This window comes from Lissotriton helveticus, chromosome 10, assembly GCF_964261635.1.
Source record: "Lissotriton helveticus chromosome 10, aLisHel1.1, whole genome shotgun sequence".
Lineage (NCBI taxonomy): Eukaryota > Metazoa > Chordata > Amphibia > Caudata > Salamandridae > Lissotriton > Lissotriton helveticus.
Window position 1 is genome coordinate 114636544 of NC_136071.1, and position 16095 is coordinate 114652638.

General features: G+C 43.6%; 1 long non-coding RNA gene across 1 annotated transcript in view; it reads left to right on the top strand.

The window, feature by feature from the left end:
• Nucleotides 1–1789, top strand: part of LOC144785081 (uncharacterized) — a 37022-nt gene extending 35233 nt beyond the window's left edge. Inside the window, exons 2-3 of the long non-coding RNA XR_013601753.1 lie at nucleotides 1519–1613; nucleotides 1711–1789. This is a non-coding gene — a long non-coding RNA (uncharacterized LOC144785081). The remainder of the gene's footprint in view (nucleotides 1–1518; nucleotides 1614–1710) is intronic.
• Nucleotides 1790–16095: the final 14306 nt, after the last annotated feature.

Here is a 16095-nt window from a genome sequence, read left to right on the forward strand (position 1 = left end):
TAGCCTGTGCTCCGCCACTTGCCCCTATGTGTTTCACTTTCGGGTGGATGAGGTAAAATTAAGGCCACTGAAGTAAGAGGACATCTCAACAAAAAATTGTGTTGAATATGATGATGCCAAGCATTGTATAAATTGTGGTTGCTCTGGATTTTGATCTGGAATAGATCTGGAATTAGAGAATTGTATGCCCATTAGATCACATATTGCTTGAATTTATTTACTTATTTGTAACATATGTATTATGGATCATATGGACCTGAATTGTCTCAGGGCATAGTTGCAACATTAGTAAGGTAACACCTTTAATGTTCCAAGGGAATGACATAAACCCACAGATTTAGACCAGGGGCAGAAAGGTGAGTTTTTTTAGCTTTTGGTGTAGAAGAAAGCACCCAATGTGGCCAATTGCATGGCCAAATAGATGTTAGGACAATGGTCATCAATAGTTGAGCATAGCTACAGAAAGGAACTGTGGTCTATTAAGATTAGAAAATGGGATGGGTCATATTTAGAATGGGGTATGGGTTCACAGCCTTTGAACTGAGAATTCTGTGGAAATAGTTTTTGGGGGTTTAGATTTTGTGCATAAATAATGATGATTAATATGCTTTTCACACTTGGTTTGACATATATAGACTGAATAACATGACTGCAATGAAAAAAAAAATTCCTATGAAGTGTAGGAGTGTGTTTGTTAACGTGTCCTAGTTATGCCACATTTCTTTGTTAGAACACATTTTAGACAAAATGGATGCCATCTGTGTCACTCACTCTTGCTCCCTCCCCCTGCATGCATCCTTTCCCCACAGTCTCTGTAGCATGTAATTAAAATGAGGTCATATTAGTTTATTTCCATTGCTGTATTGTTTTACTCACAATTAACATTCTGTGGTGTGGAAATAAGATTACAACACATGTCTATCTTATTTGTTTCTTCACTGAGTTCATTCACTCAGAGAAAGTCTTATTGTTCAGTGTTTCATATTTGTTTGGTCATCTCTGGATGTCATTAACATAGAGGGTGTTGAATATTTTTTTAAGTACTGGGATGTGCTTATGTGCTTATGTGTTAAGGTAATGATATGTATGTTTTGATTTGCTCAAGAAAATATACTTTTGTTCCCACCTTGAGAATTTAGCACAATTGCTAATTTTCTATGCAAGAAACGTGTATAAGAACACCTTGATTTTTTGGGGCGAGCCAGAGATTTTCTGATCTTTCCTGTGCAGCTAGGAATGCTGCCTCAGGTTCTTGTGATTTTGCTGATCATTTGGAATATTAGAATAGTTCTTGATTTGTACATACTCTGTATAAATTACATTTAAGTGACGAAATTTTAACAGAGGCAATCTGACTTCGGAAGTTGCCCACCGGGCTTTGGAAAATGAAAGACTCTATAATAACTTGAGACATCAATATACTCAGTAAATCTGTGAGGGTGGATAATAACCGTACGGATAGCAGTGGGATGACACATTTGAGTTGAATTGTATTTTTTCGTTTCTTTCGCCCACCAGGGTTCTATGACAAATATTTTCAGAATTACAATTCAGGTTGATTTCTGGATTTCTAATCCGTGGGATGGGAGAACTACGCCTTCTCCAACTAAGAAGTGAGTAGACTTAAAAAATGAATGCCAAATTTTGACACTAGGGGACAGATAGGACTGCCCATTAAAACCCCTTGTACCTTGTGTATTTGCTTCTTAGAGCTTCGGTCGTACCGTGGCCGCGCATGGCGTCTAATTCGAAGGAATATAATTGACCAATCACAGAAAATATTCTATTTTGAAAGGTCAGTGACCCTGCACTGCAAACACTAGGGACTCAGAGCACAATGAATGTCTCGTAAGGTAGCACTTTGATCGTTTGTACATCACTTGGTAGTGGGTCTTTGTTCTTCTTCTTCTCCCCCCCTTCCTTTCTTTATTTCTTTAGATATGATCAGCACAATGTTGATCCATTTATCACTCTTTAGAAATTTCACTTCATTTCCACTTTGGCAGCACTTTCTTCTTGTTCTCACTCTGCACATCTTGAAGTGTAAAGACTTTTTTAGTAAATCCTATGATGGAAATGATTGCCTATCAATGGGGTATTGTCATATTTGATTAGGAACAAAACATGAGGTCATGTCATTGTCTTTGCAGCCTTGAGGAAGTCACTGGATGTGACGAAACACGTGTCAGCTGTTGCGCTTTTTGGATCAAGACTATAAAGCCTCAAACATTTCTTATAATTAGCTTTTCAACTGTTATGTCTTCTCAAGAATAAGGGGTCTTTATGGTCTTGTTTTTGTAAATTTTGATGCTTCAAAGTTGTGTTTAAATTTAATATTTTGCTTAAATTAAAAAGCACATTTTTTGTATGAATTAATCTCTGCTTGTTATCAGTTGTATATTAAGAAAACAGAATGTAGCTTGCTTAGAGAGGCTAGACACATAGGAAAAAGAATATCACTCTTCAACATCTACATTGCACCCCTCACCACCATCGTCAGAAAACACAGACTCAACATAGTATCTTACACCGACGACACCCAGCTGATCCTCTCTCTCACCAAGGAACCCAACATCACCAGACACAGTTTCCAAGAAGGAATGAAGGACGTTGCATACTGAATGAGTAGCAGCTGCCTGAAGCTCACCTCAGAGAAAATGGAAGTCCTGATCCTAGGGTCCACCCCTCCGCATGGGACAACACCTGGGGGCCCCCACACCCTCGGAAACTCACCCACCCCTACAGACCACTTCTGCAACCTTGGCATCATACTCAACTCCTCACTCACCAAGAGCCGCCAGATCAACGCTGTGTCCTCCATATGCTTCGACAGGCTCTGTATACCCTGCAAGACCTTCAAATGCAGCCCCTGACTCCAGGAAGACTGTCACCCACGCACTCATCACCAGCAGACTGGACTACAGAAACACACTCTACACCGGAATCAACAAAACACTCTTTCACAAACTTCAGGTCATCCAGAACACCATAGCCAGACTCGTCCTCAGCATCCCACAACAGGACAACACCACCCAGCACCTCCAAGCCCTCCATTGGCTGCCTGTCAAAAAAAGAATAACCTTCAAACTGCTCACGCACACCTACAAAGCATTCCGGACCCCAATACCTCAATGAAAGAATCTATTGTCACGACCCCAAGAGAAACCTCCACTAAGCTGACCTTGCCCTAGCCACGGTCCCCCGTATCCACAGGGTCAGAACGGGAGGCAGATCCTTCTCCTACATCGTGGCCAAGACCTGAGACAAACTCCCCCTCAGCATCAGACGAATCCCAACACTGCACCTATTCAGAAAGGACCTTTAAGACCTGGCTGACCACGGACCTGCACGCCCCCAACCCGTCTCAGCGCCTTAAGACCCTCATGGGTGAGTAGTGCGCTTTATAAACCCCTGATTGATTGATTGATTGACTGTTACATGACAGGGTGTGTAACAAAATCCTGAGCGGGTTATATAATTCTGCCACTATATAAGCATGGTCCCACACATGTACTCAGCAACTATGGGGAAACATCAGTTTAGGATTCAGTAGGAAAGATTTTTGCCAAAATCTTCCTTGAGAATCTTCAATCTTGAGCAACTGAACAAACAATTGTCCTGTGAGAACAAGGACACTTTAAAGCCAAATGCTCGATGTTGGATAGTATAGCAACAGTAAAGTCTTTCCTGGAAAGATATGTGAGAGTTCTAGAACCATCATTCATCTGCCTGATTCCTCCTTTGAGTTGACCTATAGCTAGACCAGCTCTACCTCATAAAACCATTTACCTTAGCCAAACTCTCAGAATAGTTTAAAAACTCCCTTCGGTTGAACTTATAAATCACTAATGAAAGACTAGCTTCTTCATCTCGAGGAGGATGCACATCTTTTTACACCCTATGTAACATACATTTTTTGCAAAATTTTATTTATGAATCTACCCATATAGGTTTCTAATTCATGACTGTATGCCCTTCAATTGAATTGTAGGTCAGGTCCCCCAATGGATCCCATACCCCCCAGATACTGGGTCTACCTCAGACATTATTGCTCAAATGTATCAGGAGTTATTTTCTATCTCCCTCCACTTAGTTGAAATTCCTGTTGACTAGGAAAGAACTAAGCAGATCCCTTTATTAAAAAAGACCAATGCTGATTCTGACTTCTTACCTAACGTTATGCCAGTCTTGCTGCTGCCAGCAGTTTCAAATGTGTTGGAGAAGTTGCTAAACCAACAACTCATTACCTTTTTGACGGAAAACCACCTACTTCACCCCCCCTATTCAGGGTTCAGAGCCTGCCACAGCACCGAGACCACATCAAAGAACGTAAGCAGATGATATGGATGAAGCCGTATGCCTCAGGAGAAAGTGGGGATGCCGCAAGGCCCATCCCTTAGTCCCACACTCTTCCAAATTTAAATGTTCCCTTTGGCATATTTGGTGGAATCTTTCAACACCAAGCGCTCCACAAAAGGGGACCTTTATGCCTGAATGAACGCATTGAGGCATATAGCCCAGGGAGGGTTCTGCGCTCTAGTTCTGCTGGTCTTATTGTGATTGCCCACCTTCATAAACAGAAGAGGGGAGGCTCCTCCTTCACTGTTAAAGCAGAAAGCTTGTGGAATAAACTGCCTGAATATTTGAGAATAATCCATGAGGAGGTTACATTTAAAAAGGAACTGAAAACATTCTAATTTAGAACCGAACAATGAATGTGGATGGACAAACTTCTCTCTTATCTCCTTTTTGGATGCCTAAAAGCTCCGGGACATAGCTGAGCGCTATAGAAAATATTTCAATCAAAACTAATACAGTAATGTAACCTGTTAATAATTTATACAAATTATTTATTTTCTTTTGAGACTAGTAAATCTTTACAGGATTTATTACTAGTGCAGTCAATTGCACTAAAGGTGTAGTACACGACGTGCCATGTGCCGACACAAGGACTGGTGTATTAGGGTATGGATCAGTTGCGCTCTTCCTGAGTATGAGGTCACTAGTACGCCACACCCAACTCCTCCAAACACAAACCCATTACAGCGTGTTAGATTTGATGAGAATAGAACCTGATTAGATTGCAATCACCCTCAACACTATAGGATGGGGATATCAGCATAAAGTGGAACTGACAAAGACCTTAGCTCATATTTAGTTAAGGTTCACGGGGGAGTAATCGTAGCTCCAACAGAAAACTTTAAAAGTCTAGAAAATTACCAGCTAAGGCACTGAGCATATGGTGTCATGCTGTAGGTGCTGAGAGGATTTTTGGGCAAGGATGTTGACTTCTAGTCTGGTGTAAATGAGTGAGGCTATTAACGGCTATTAACTTCAGGAAATCTATTGTTATTAAACAGTGATTGTATTTTTTGGGGAATACTGGATTCTGTACCTTCTCGTACTTTGCACATTGCACTTTACGATGCCCCTTGTTGGACCTTGGCCATGGAATTTTAGTCAATTTATGAAGGGTTACCTTTTGCATCAATTGTATACTGAATTTGTGTCAGCTCCTTTTTTACGGATGTTTTATATGGATGTAGTTATTTAAATCGATGGTATCTTTCTTCTGTATGTTTGAATTACTGTTATGCTCTGTGGCTGATTACTTCAACCGAATTAACCTTTTAAACTGAAACTGAACTGAGTGAGGTAATGGTATAGATCTACAATTTCTCATACAACAACCCTCTTCTGAGGGTGACTTCACTTCTCTGGTATTTATTGGCACTTATCACCTCTATGAAGCTGTAATTGTTGAAGTGTGCTTTTAATGTTATATCCTTTGTTTCACATTCTCACGTTTCTAACATTGAATAAGCAATAAATAGAACAGCACTGATTACAAGAAATAAAGTAATTAGTGATGCAATAACAATGGAGATCTACGTGTGCTATTTAAATTGCAAACATGTTTCCCTGGCCTGTAGCCCTCAGCCTGAAAAAAGGAGTCTGACTGGAGCAGAGGCAGACAAATATACCAAGACCCCCAATTCTGAGTTGGGTCCTTAATTAGAGTAATGCCACATCAGTGTTTATTTTAATATTTGCAAGATTTTGTTTTGGTGTAAACCACAGGTAGAGGATAATCTGCACTACAATTCTAAAGGTGTGTGTGAAATCACCTATTTTTTGGCAAATGTTCAGAAAAATATTGAAGGGCTTATTTATGAAATCTGTTGCATCGCTGCGTGAAAACAGCGATGCAACAGTTTTCACTGCGCCCTCCTCGCGACATGATGGATGCATCAGATTTACTGTATGACGCATCGTGTCGCAAGGAGTTACAGATACGTCCGTATTTCGGAAGTATCTGTAGGCACCAAAGTTACGCATTGCTGGGGTGTGTCTGAAAACTGACGTAACTCCAGCAATGTGTCCTTTCATTTGGGGCAAGCCCCAATGTGAAAGGGCTAGCGGCAGTCTTACGCCTGTTGTGAGGCGGGCATAAGATATTGACACAATAGAGTCCTAGAAGTGGCGCACTGAAATCCTATAGATTTTAATGCACCACTTCTATGAGCTTTTTGAGGGGGAACGCCTACCCTACATACATAATGCCTGACGCACGTATTATGTGGCGCAGGGGTTTACAAAGTGGCGCATCTGTCTAGATGCATTACTTTGTAAATAGGGCTCAAATGGCACCTTTTTTACGTCGCCGGTGCATCACAAAAAGTGAACCACCGGCGGCGTAGAAGTTATGCAAGGCCTGATAAGTAAGGCCCTCTCCTTGGAGGGCGGGAATATTTTATTTTGAGCTTATAAAGGGAGAGTGGTTTACTTTGTTGTTTTAGAGGGAGAGGATGGCTTATTTTGTTTTTTTGCGAAGTGATGGGGCACTTCAATCGCTTCACCACTTTTAAAGGGTACCAGCCGCCCCTGAGAAGTGCACTCAAGCATTGGAAATTAACGAGGAATAACTATAGCATATGTTAATAGGGCAGCAGTGGGAGGTATTGACAACACTGGATTGCAGTCCTTACACCAGTAATTTTTGTGATTCTATGCAATATCAGGCTGGGTGGAGGAGAGGACACCTGCACAGAGAGTCTTTGCAGGGAAGCTGCCCAGTCAAAGCCAGTCACTGGCCCCTCGGATGGTTCCTCTTCTTCGGTAGAGGGGTAGACATTTTAGGGCTTGGCAAAATGTACAGACAATTTCGCTTGAGCCCAACACAGTTGCATTTGGGAACCGTGCTGGGGGGGGGGGGGGGCAATTTACTTACCTTAATGATAATTACATTTAAGTAATTACATTTTAAGGAGCTCTGACATTGTAGTTGAAATCAACTTCCCCAGCAGGAAGCCCAGTGTGCAGCACCAGCCTACAGGGTATAGATGGTGCTCTAGCAGGGAGGCGTGACACACAGGCTCCCCGGGGATTTTCTTTCCAGCATTGTCTACATAATTAACTTAATGCAATTGTCATTAAAGTAATTAAATTGTACAGCACCTGACAGTGCTGGACCGCCCAAATATTCCTCATGTGCCGCCATGCCGCTTTATTAGATCTTAGATTGGAGGACGTGAAACCAGTTAAAATGGGCAGAATTGCCAGAGCTTTCACACCTCTGCTCACATATTAAAAAAGCAGCCACTCTACCTAGGATGAATGTTGTGCACCGAACGCCATTGACTTGACTAAGTCTGGCTTGTGCACATGTGCTACAGTAGTCACAACCATAGAGAGATACATGAAGTGATGTGAGTGGAGGAGAGACCTGGCCATGATTACAGAAAGAGGCTAAGAAGAGATGGGCATTAGCATTTAAGGGGCAGGGCGACCTTCACTTCAGAATGCAAAAAGGAATTGCAAGGGGGTGGTACAGACAGAGGGGAGACAGGCACACTGTCAATACATTTGCACTTGAAGAGAGATATGCTTTAGGAGGAGGTCCTATACCTTGTGAACTCCCATGATTATGTAAATATAATGAGTCCAGTTTTATGTACATGGTTTAGCCACTTTAGGTATTGAATTAAGAATGCTCCATATCAGGTCAACAGTGAGGCAGGGACTAAGGGTTGACTACAAGGTTTGTGGTTCAAATGCCCAAATACAGAGGCCGCAGCCTCTAGGGCACCGCATTACAAGTTTACCGCAGTGTCTGCAGTGTTGCTGCAACAGTCATGTGGTGGTGGTGAGTACTTTCCCATATGTATCGATACCTGTGTGTATAGTTCGACTGCATTTGTATTGAATGCGCACATATGCATAATACATGTGGAAAAATGCCACTTACCCATTGCCGGAATCTGACCTATATGTCGGCAGTCCTGCCAATGGGTATATGGTACAAAAAGGACTTACCTGTAGATCGCCTCAGACCGGGTCCTATTTCTCGGGGTGATGATACTGCTGTGAAGGGGGGGCCTGGAGAAAGGGATTCACGTTGACTGCTGCGGGAAAAAACAGGAAGTGTGTGAGTATGCACACCAAATCCTTTGTTTCCTCCGACCTTTAGACGGCGGCCCCACCGACACAGTCAGCTCATCGTAACACAGACAGGGGTGCAGCTCCTCTGTACCACCATATGGCAGTTGCTTTCCCCGGACCGTGAGCCGGGCAGTTGGGGGGGGGTGCTGGCGGTGTCAGCGGTTCAGCCGCAGTCTTTGCAAAGTCAATCAGACCATCTCATAATACGCCGTTGGACCACCGAGCTCACGGTGGTCGGACCTCGACCACAGGTACGACAGTCCAAGGACTGCCAAACTTGTAATAAGGCCCTTAGTTTGAAAATGATTCGCCATTTTTGTGAGTGTTTTTTGCTGTAGGGTGGTCTCTTTCTTACATCTCCAGCTAAAAGAGGACCTTGGAAGAGGGAATGATTTTCTGCCCACTAGGAGACACACAATGGATGAGTTCTAGGTGGGATTTTCTTAAACTGAAGATGACCCCAGGAACTAGTCTTTGTTCTTCTTTATGGGCATACCATGCATAGCCATCAGAGAGGGACAATTTCACTCCCACCCAAGCTGGTTATTTTAGTGGGTCAAGAGAGGGAGATTTGGATAGAGGCGGAAAACCAAAACGATGGACTAACATATTGTGCCTTCTGTAAATTTAAAACTGTAACTTTATTGTGCGTTAGACTGGCTTCATTCAGATAAGGGGCCCCTCGTTTGTAGCAATTACCATCGTGCATGAACAAAGTAGATTTGTTGTACAATTGTGCTGAGTTTTTATTTACATTTTATAGAAAATTTTAAAAAATCTGCAGATATTCATATATTCTTCTCTAGATTGTCAGCACAAGAGGGTATTTGGAAAACCAGTTTAATGTATTCTATTAAAATATATTTTAGTTAGATAGTCACTGACTATGCTGCAGAGCACAAAGGAGTAGAGCACTAAGGAACAGCGCAAGGACCTCCCACCTCCAGGCACTCTGTCAATTTAAATAATCTGTCAGGCAAAAGTGTTCTAAGAGCTCCAACAATCAGTGCCTAGGAAGAAGTTTCAACTGGTGCTTCTAAGATTTGGAATCTTCTTCCATCACATATTAGGGCCTCACCCTCCCTGCTGGCTTTTAGAAAGGAGCTGAAAACTTAGCTGTTTAATAAGTAGGGCTTCATTCCTGTTGTGTTCAAGAAATGGCTGGCATCAAGACAATTCAGGATATACAAGCGCTCTACAAATCGCTTAACATACAATAGCGTAACACATGTTCCTATTAAATGGCTCTAAGGGCATCATATGCATTCGCTGGCACAAACTACAGGTGCCTTTGGCAACGAATGGGGAGTATGCAAAAGAGGCTCCTCTTCCAGTCTGCAGGTGCCCCTCTTTTTGTAAGCATGTGCAATACTTATGTTAGGACAGAATAAGCGCTAGGGTCAAATTCTTTATCAGAAGTCAGTGACCAGCTTAATTGAACGTTGGCGTGCCGAATACCAAGGCTCCATAGAGTCCATTCTTGCCTATTTAATCCACCAACAGACACTCCCTTACTCTTTGTCTCACTCTTTTCTCCTTCCCCCTTTGATTGTTTTTTCTCCCCCTTAATCTTGATCAAAGTGTGATGAGAAACAATAAGTGAGAATTTGTAAAAGAGTGTTGATTGGCTGAGCCTGGAGCAAATTGTCAAATTAGGCACGGACCATGTGGGAATGTGGGAGGCCGGACCCACCCCCATAGCAAACTCAAATGGGGGCCTAGCTAAATTTCAGAATATAGTATTTGTAAAGCTACTTCTAGTTCTGAGAACTGCAATATGTTTAAAGCAGACACACGATCTATGCAAGGCTAATTTCTTCCTAAGTGGGTTTCTCCAGAAGCATTAGTCAGTGGCGGCCAGCACGGATCTGGGATGGTGAGGCGGGGTTCAGAGGGAGTAAGGAGATATAATTTTTAAAAAAAAGAAAAATGTACCTACCTCCTCGCCGCTTTGTCCCAAGTTGTCTCTCCTCCACTGGACAGGAAGCAGCCAGGCTACCCTGAGCAAATTACAAAGCTGCAATGCAGTGCTGTGATTGGTTTGAGCGCCATGGTTCGGCCCTCAGATGGGGACTGGAAGCCTGGGCATGTTCTCCATGCAGTCTGTAATGCAGCCTGCATGGAGAACAGGCTAAAGTGCGTATGACTGTTTGGCCTGCCCGAGAGAGCCAGTCAACTGGACTTTAGTGTGCCCACCGCGCCTCCCCTGCTCTGACAACACAGTAGCCCCCCCCCTCATGCTGCCGCAGCAGGGAAGAATAAAATGATAATAACATTGCGTTATTATCATTTTATTTTTCCGTAGCGGAGGAGCCGCCGCCGGCATTAGTATGAATTTTCTGTTCTCCGACTGCATCAAAATTCTCTGAACTGAAACTATTCTGAGCTAATTCTTTCCTGTTTTCAAACTGTTTTCAAACTTTAATTCTCCATCGATTTTTAGAACTCTGCTCCTTTAAAATGTCAATTCATTTACTGTTGTCCTTCTGCTGCTCACTACTTTGCAATTTGATGAGGCAGAGAATTCTTTGTAAAAACACGCACAATTTCCTTGCGACATTATCTTTTTTGTAGTCTACCATGGACTCTGCATGTCTCCTGAGCACAATGTTAATGAAAGCAATCAGCATATATAATAACTTTCATATAAACCTAGATATATTGTTCTGCTTCTGTGTAGGGTGCAATCCGACAGGACTTGGATGGCCATTTATCAGAGCCACAGATGTTTAACTTCGCAAGCTTGCAGCTCATGCAGCGCTTTGCATCAGAGTTGTCCCCAGTACAGAATGTTCTTAACTGGAACGAGGACAGCCAGCACAGTGCTGCCAGGCTGGTTATGTTAATTCGCATGCTCGCTGGGGGGCGACCCTACGTGGGGGGTCATCATTATTTTTATCACGCAATATCCAAACCCCTCTCAATTAGCAAATTCTCATTTCAAGCATGCTGGCCATGAAACAGCAGGTAACATAAACGTTTGATCTGTCGAAAAAGAACATTTGTGCCTGACAAGTAAGACAGAGCAGTGATAATAAGTTATAGTTGTAGGGGGGAATGCATGAGTAGATGAGTTAGTAAGGGACTCAATGCATGGATAATTCTAGGGTGAGTGAGTTAATAGATTGATGAATGGCGAATAAGTAAGTGCATTGATGCATGGATGGATGGTTTAGTGGCTGCATGAATGGATTAATGAGTAAATCCATGGTGTGTATACTGATAGATTACACAACTCTTACGGGCTAGGGGGCTTATTTATGAAGCCCTTGCAACACTTTTGCGCCACCGATCATTACTTTTCGTGACTCAGCGGCGATGTAAAGAATGCGCCACGTTGCCCCATATTTACAAGGTGATGCATCTAGGCAGATGTGAAACCTTGTAAAGCCCTGTGCCAATTATACCTGCATCAGGTAAAATGTATGCAGGGTGGGTGTTCCCACGTAGAAAAGTGTCATAGAATTGTCGCAGTGAAATCCCCTAGATTTTACTGCGACAATTCTAGGACTCCACTGCGGCATGAGGCAGACATAAGGGTGATGTAGTGCCATAGGCACAGGCCTACCGCATGCATTGCTGGAGTCACGTCATACCTGCGACACAACTCCAGCAATGCATGACGTTTGCTCCGACAGATACGTCAGGATTCCTGACATATCTGTCATTCCTTGCAACATGAAGCGCCGAACAATAAATACAGCGCATCCATTGTGTCGCAAGGAGGGTTCAGTGAAAACTGTTGCATTGCTATTTTATCGCAGCAATGCAACAGTTTTCATAAATGAGGCCCTCAGTCTTCTGGCAGCAGTAGTAATAGTGTTACAAAAAAACAAGATTTAGAAATATCATGAAACTACAAGCATTATAACGGAAAAGTGGTTCCTAATATTTTGGGCCTGACTTATGGTTTGGCGGACAAGAATTTTCTCCTGCATGACGATGGAGTAAAGCATTCCATCGTCATGAGAGAGCACTTGTCCACTAAACTTTGAGATGTCTGCCAGTCCAGCTGAAATCGCTCACATTTACAGTAACTGCCATCACTGTGGTTCCTTTAAATGCTTCGAAAGTTTGATGGACTGCTCTAGACAAAGCTGTATTTCAAACTCTAATCTTCTTTTTTTATTTTCATAAGACATCTTACGGGGTTAAGACACCCGCTGCAGAGATCTTTGTGTTCTTAGCAATTTTAATGCGGTTATAAGGCTCCCACTTTTCACTCTCTACTGAATTTTACAGATAAATACAGACAGAAAACAATGTATTGCCTGCCTGCATTTATTTTTAAAGTTGGAAAAATACAGAAAATAAATGGTGCTTCTTGTGAGCTAATCTATATGCTGTCTGTTAGATCTGGCATCATCGGCATAGGTTTCCCCTGTATTTTTGCCTTTGCCTCCTGTTATTTTGCTGTGTGTTGGACTTCATTTTTGCTGGTCTAGTTGCTTTGGGCACTTTGCCACTCCTGTTCAGTGCCAAAGTGCAAATGCCCCCTCTGTAAATTGTTATGTTGGATTGGTGTTTCCATGATTGGTTTATTTGGTTTACTGTTAAGTCCCTAGTACAGTGCACACAGTGTGCCCAGGGCCTGTAAACCAAATGCTGCTAGTGGGCTTGCAGCACTGATTGTGCCACCCACACATTAAATAAAAAAATAGGATGAGATTTCCTTAAATACTGGTATATGTTAACATATATTTGTATATAACATTAATATTGGAGAAGCGTGGCTCAGTGGTTAGAGGCGGCAGACCCGGAAGCTGAGATCGGCCGTGGACCAGGGTTCGATTCCCCGCCTCGGCGGGTCTCGGGCTAAAAAATTCCACGGACTCGACAATTCTCGCTCCGGTGCCTACTCAACTCACAGGGTCACACTCTGCGACTCTGGGCAATAGCTTGCTTAATCTCCACTATGGCCCCTCGCGGCGGGATGCCTGGCTTTCACCTTGTGGATACCCTGCCAGGGTATCTCACAGGGGAATACCAGGACGGGTTCCCTAAGCAAGCGCTTAGATACCGTGTCGGTGATTTGCGCTATATAAATACATGTACATTTACATTTACCTGCGGGCGTATTGTTTTGTTAAATTTGGCTGCCTAATTTGCTGAAACACGACAGGCATCAAAATATGAGTGCATGTTTGTCAGTTAAAGAAATGTGATAATATACCATTTTCCAAGTCCATTTATCCTCAAAACAAAAGATAAATATGGATAATACTAACAAGGATGGCCCAAAAATCAATATGGACAAATACAGAATGAATTGTTAAAAAAAGAAATACCATAACATATTAACAAATTAAAAACCATAAAACCGAGAGCTGTAGTTATAATACTGGTACGGAAACTCTAGAGGTTAATGCAATTCCTGGTGAGTTCTGTATTTTGTCCAATCACAGTTTTTACTCATAAAGTAGCATAGAGAATTAAGGTGCCTGATGCAAAGCACATTGTGTAACATGCAGATCGCAGATTTGTATTTTATGTAGATCGGTAAGTGTGCTACTGAAATCATATACAACTTTAAGTTCATGAGTCCCTGAACCAGCTCCCCTGCTGCCCGAGTAGCAGACCTTCCTGATTCCTGCCTATTTTTTCCGGCTGGTCCTTTATCTACCACTTTTGCCGTCTTCCATTGGTTCTTCTTGCCTCATTTTCCCATCAGTTTTCTCACCTGCCACTCTGTGGCTTCCACTTCCTGCTTCCCTCTTCCCGCAAGTCTCTCCCACCACCATCCAGCATATCTCCCTCCTCTCAGGACCTACTTAAAGGAGGCCGCAGTGTGCGGCATGCAGTGGGCACGACAAAGGCAAGCCTGTCTGCACCCATCCATGCCTGGACCGCTCCCAGCACCAGGAACCATGGTTCTCCCGCCCACTGCACATACACCACCAAGAGCTCCGAGCCCTCTGCACCAGGCTCCGCAACAACAACTGCTGCCGCACCTCTCCTAGATCAATGGTTAAAAATTTCTACTGTAGGCATTGCCTCTTCTCCCGCAACACCGAAGCACCCAGGCGTAGAATAAACACTACCACCACATCAACTACTGCCTCATACTCAACACCCCCAATGTCATCTTTCTCATTGAGACCTGGCTCAACCCTGCTTCTGAACCCAACATTGCTTGAGCAACTTCTGATGGATATAAAGTAACACTCCAGGACCGCATCAATAATCACAGAGGTAGAATTGCCATGATCCACTAAGAAACCATTGAAGTATCTCGCCGCAGACGACACCACTCTGATCATGAAACACCTCAACTTTCAGCTCCGAATCGATGCCAAAATCACCAAAAGAGGCACCCTCACTTACAGACCTCCTGGACCACACCCTAGTTTTTGTGACGTCATCCCCAAATTCATCACCCCGCTCGCCATTGACTCCAAGCACTACACCTTCCCCAAAACCTCAACTTTCACCTCAAAGACAACGACACCAACACCACCAACCTCCTCAAAAGCATGAACCACTTCAGGCTCACCCAATTAGTCACTGACCCCACACACGACATAGGTCACACACTCAACCCTTTCTTCACGGCCAGCGACAGAGTCAGGTACCCCCATGTCACCAAGCTCATATGTACAGGCCACTCCATCGTCCACTTCACCTTCATGGGGTTCCCAAGCACCACCACCAAGCCCCCGATTACTTCACACCGCTGCTGGAACAAAGTATCAGAGAGCAAGTGGACTGACACCCTCAACACATCCTACCCCGACACCTAAAACAACCTTGAGGCCGTCAAGAACTTCTCTGCCTGGATCACTGATTGCACCGACAGAGTTGCTCTTGTCAAACCCAAGTGATCTACCAAGAAATCCAGCTAGTACACCATGGAACTGAGAGCCATGAAATGCTACTGCAAGCAACAAGAAAGGAAATAGTGCTCCAGCAGAGAGCCTACAGACCAAACCACCTTCAAGACATCCATACCACCAGCTCCTGAAGGAGATGAAAATGAGAGCCTTAGCCGACCGCATCGAAGCCAGTGCTAATCACAGCAGTAAATGCTTCAACATTGTCGGAGAGTTCTCCTACCCTTCAGACACCAACAACATCATCACCCCTTCTCAAGAACTCTACGATACTCTTGCGGACTTCCTCCATGACAAGATCTCCACCATCTACAAAAACTTCGAACCCCAACCCATCGCTGCTGACACCCCTAGACATCTCGCATTGGCTGAGGCACACCCTGACAAGCTGCTCATCACTTGAGACCAGCTCGCCACACAACATACCATTGCCATTATGAAATCTGTCCACTCCAGAGCTCCCAGGGACATCTGCACCCATTACATATTCAACCTTGTGAGCAAGAAAATCAGCAAGGAGCTCACCACCATCTTCCATGCATCCATCACCTCAACCACTTTCCCTGAAGACTGCAAACATGCAGAAGTCAAACCCCTTGTCAAGAAACCCTCCACAGACCCCAGCGAACACAAGAACAACCATCCCATCTCTCTTCTCCCTTCCCCCCAAAGCTGTCAGGAAGGCCATCAACCGTCAACTCACAGAACACCTGGAGAACAAAAATCTTGTGGTCCCCTCCCAAACCAGATTTGATACAACCACAGCACTGAAACCACCCTGCTTGCTGCCACAGATGTCATCAGAACCCTCCTGGACCAGGGA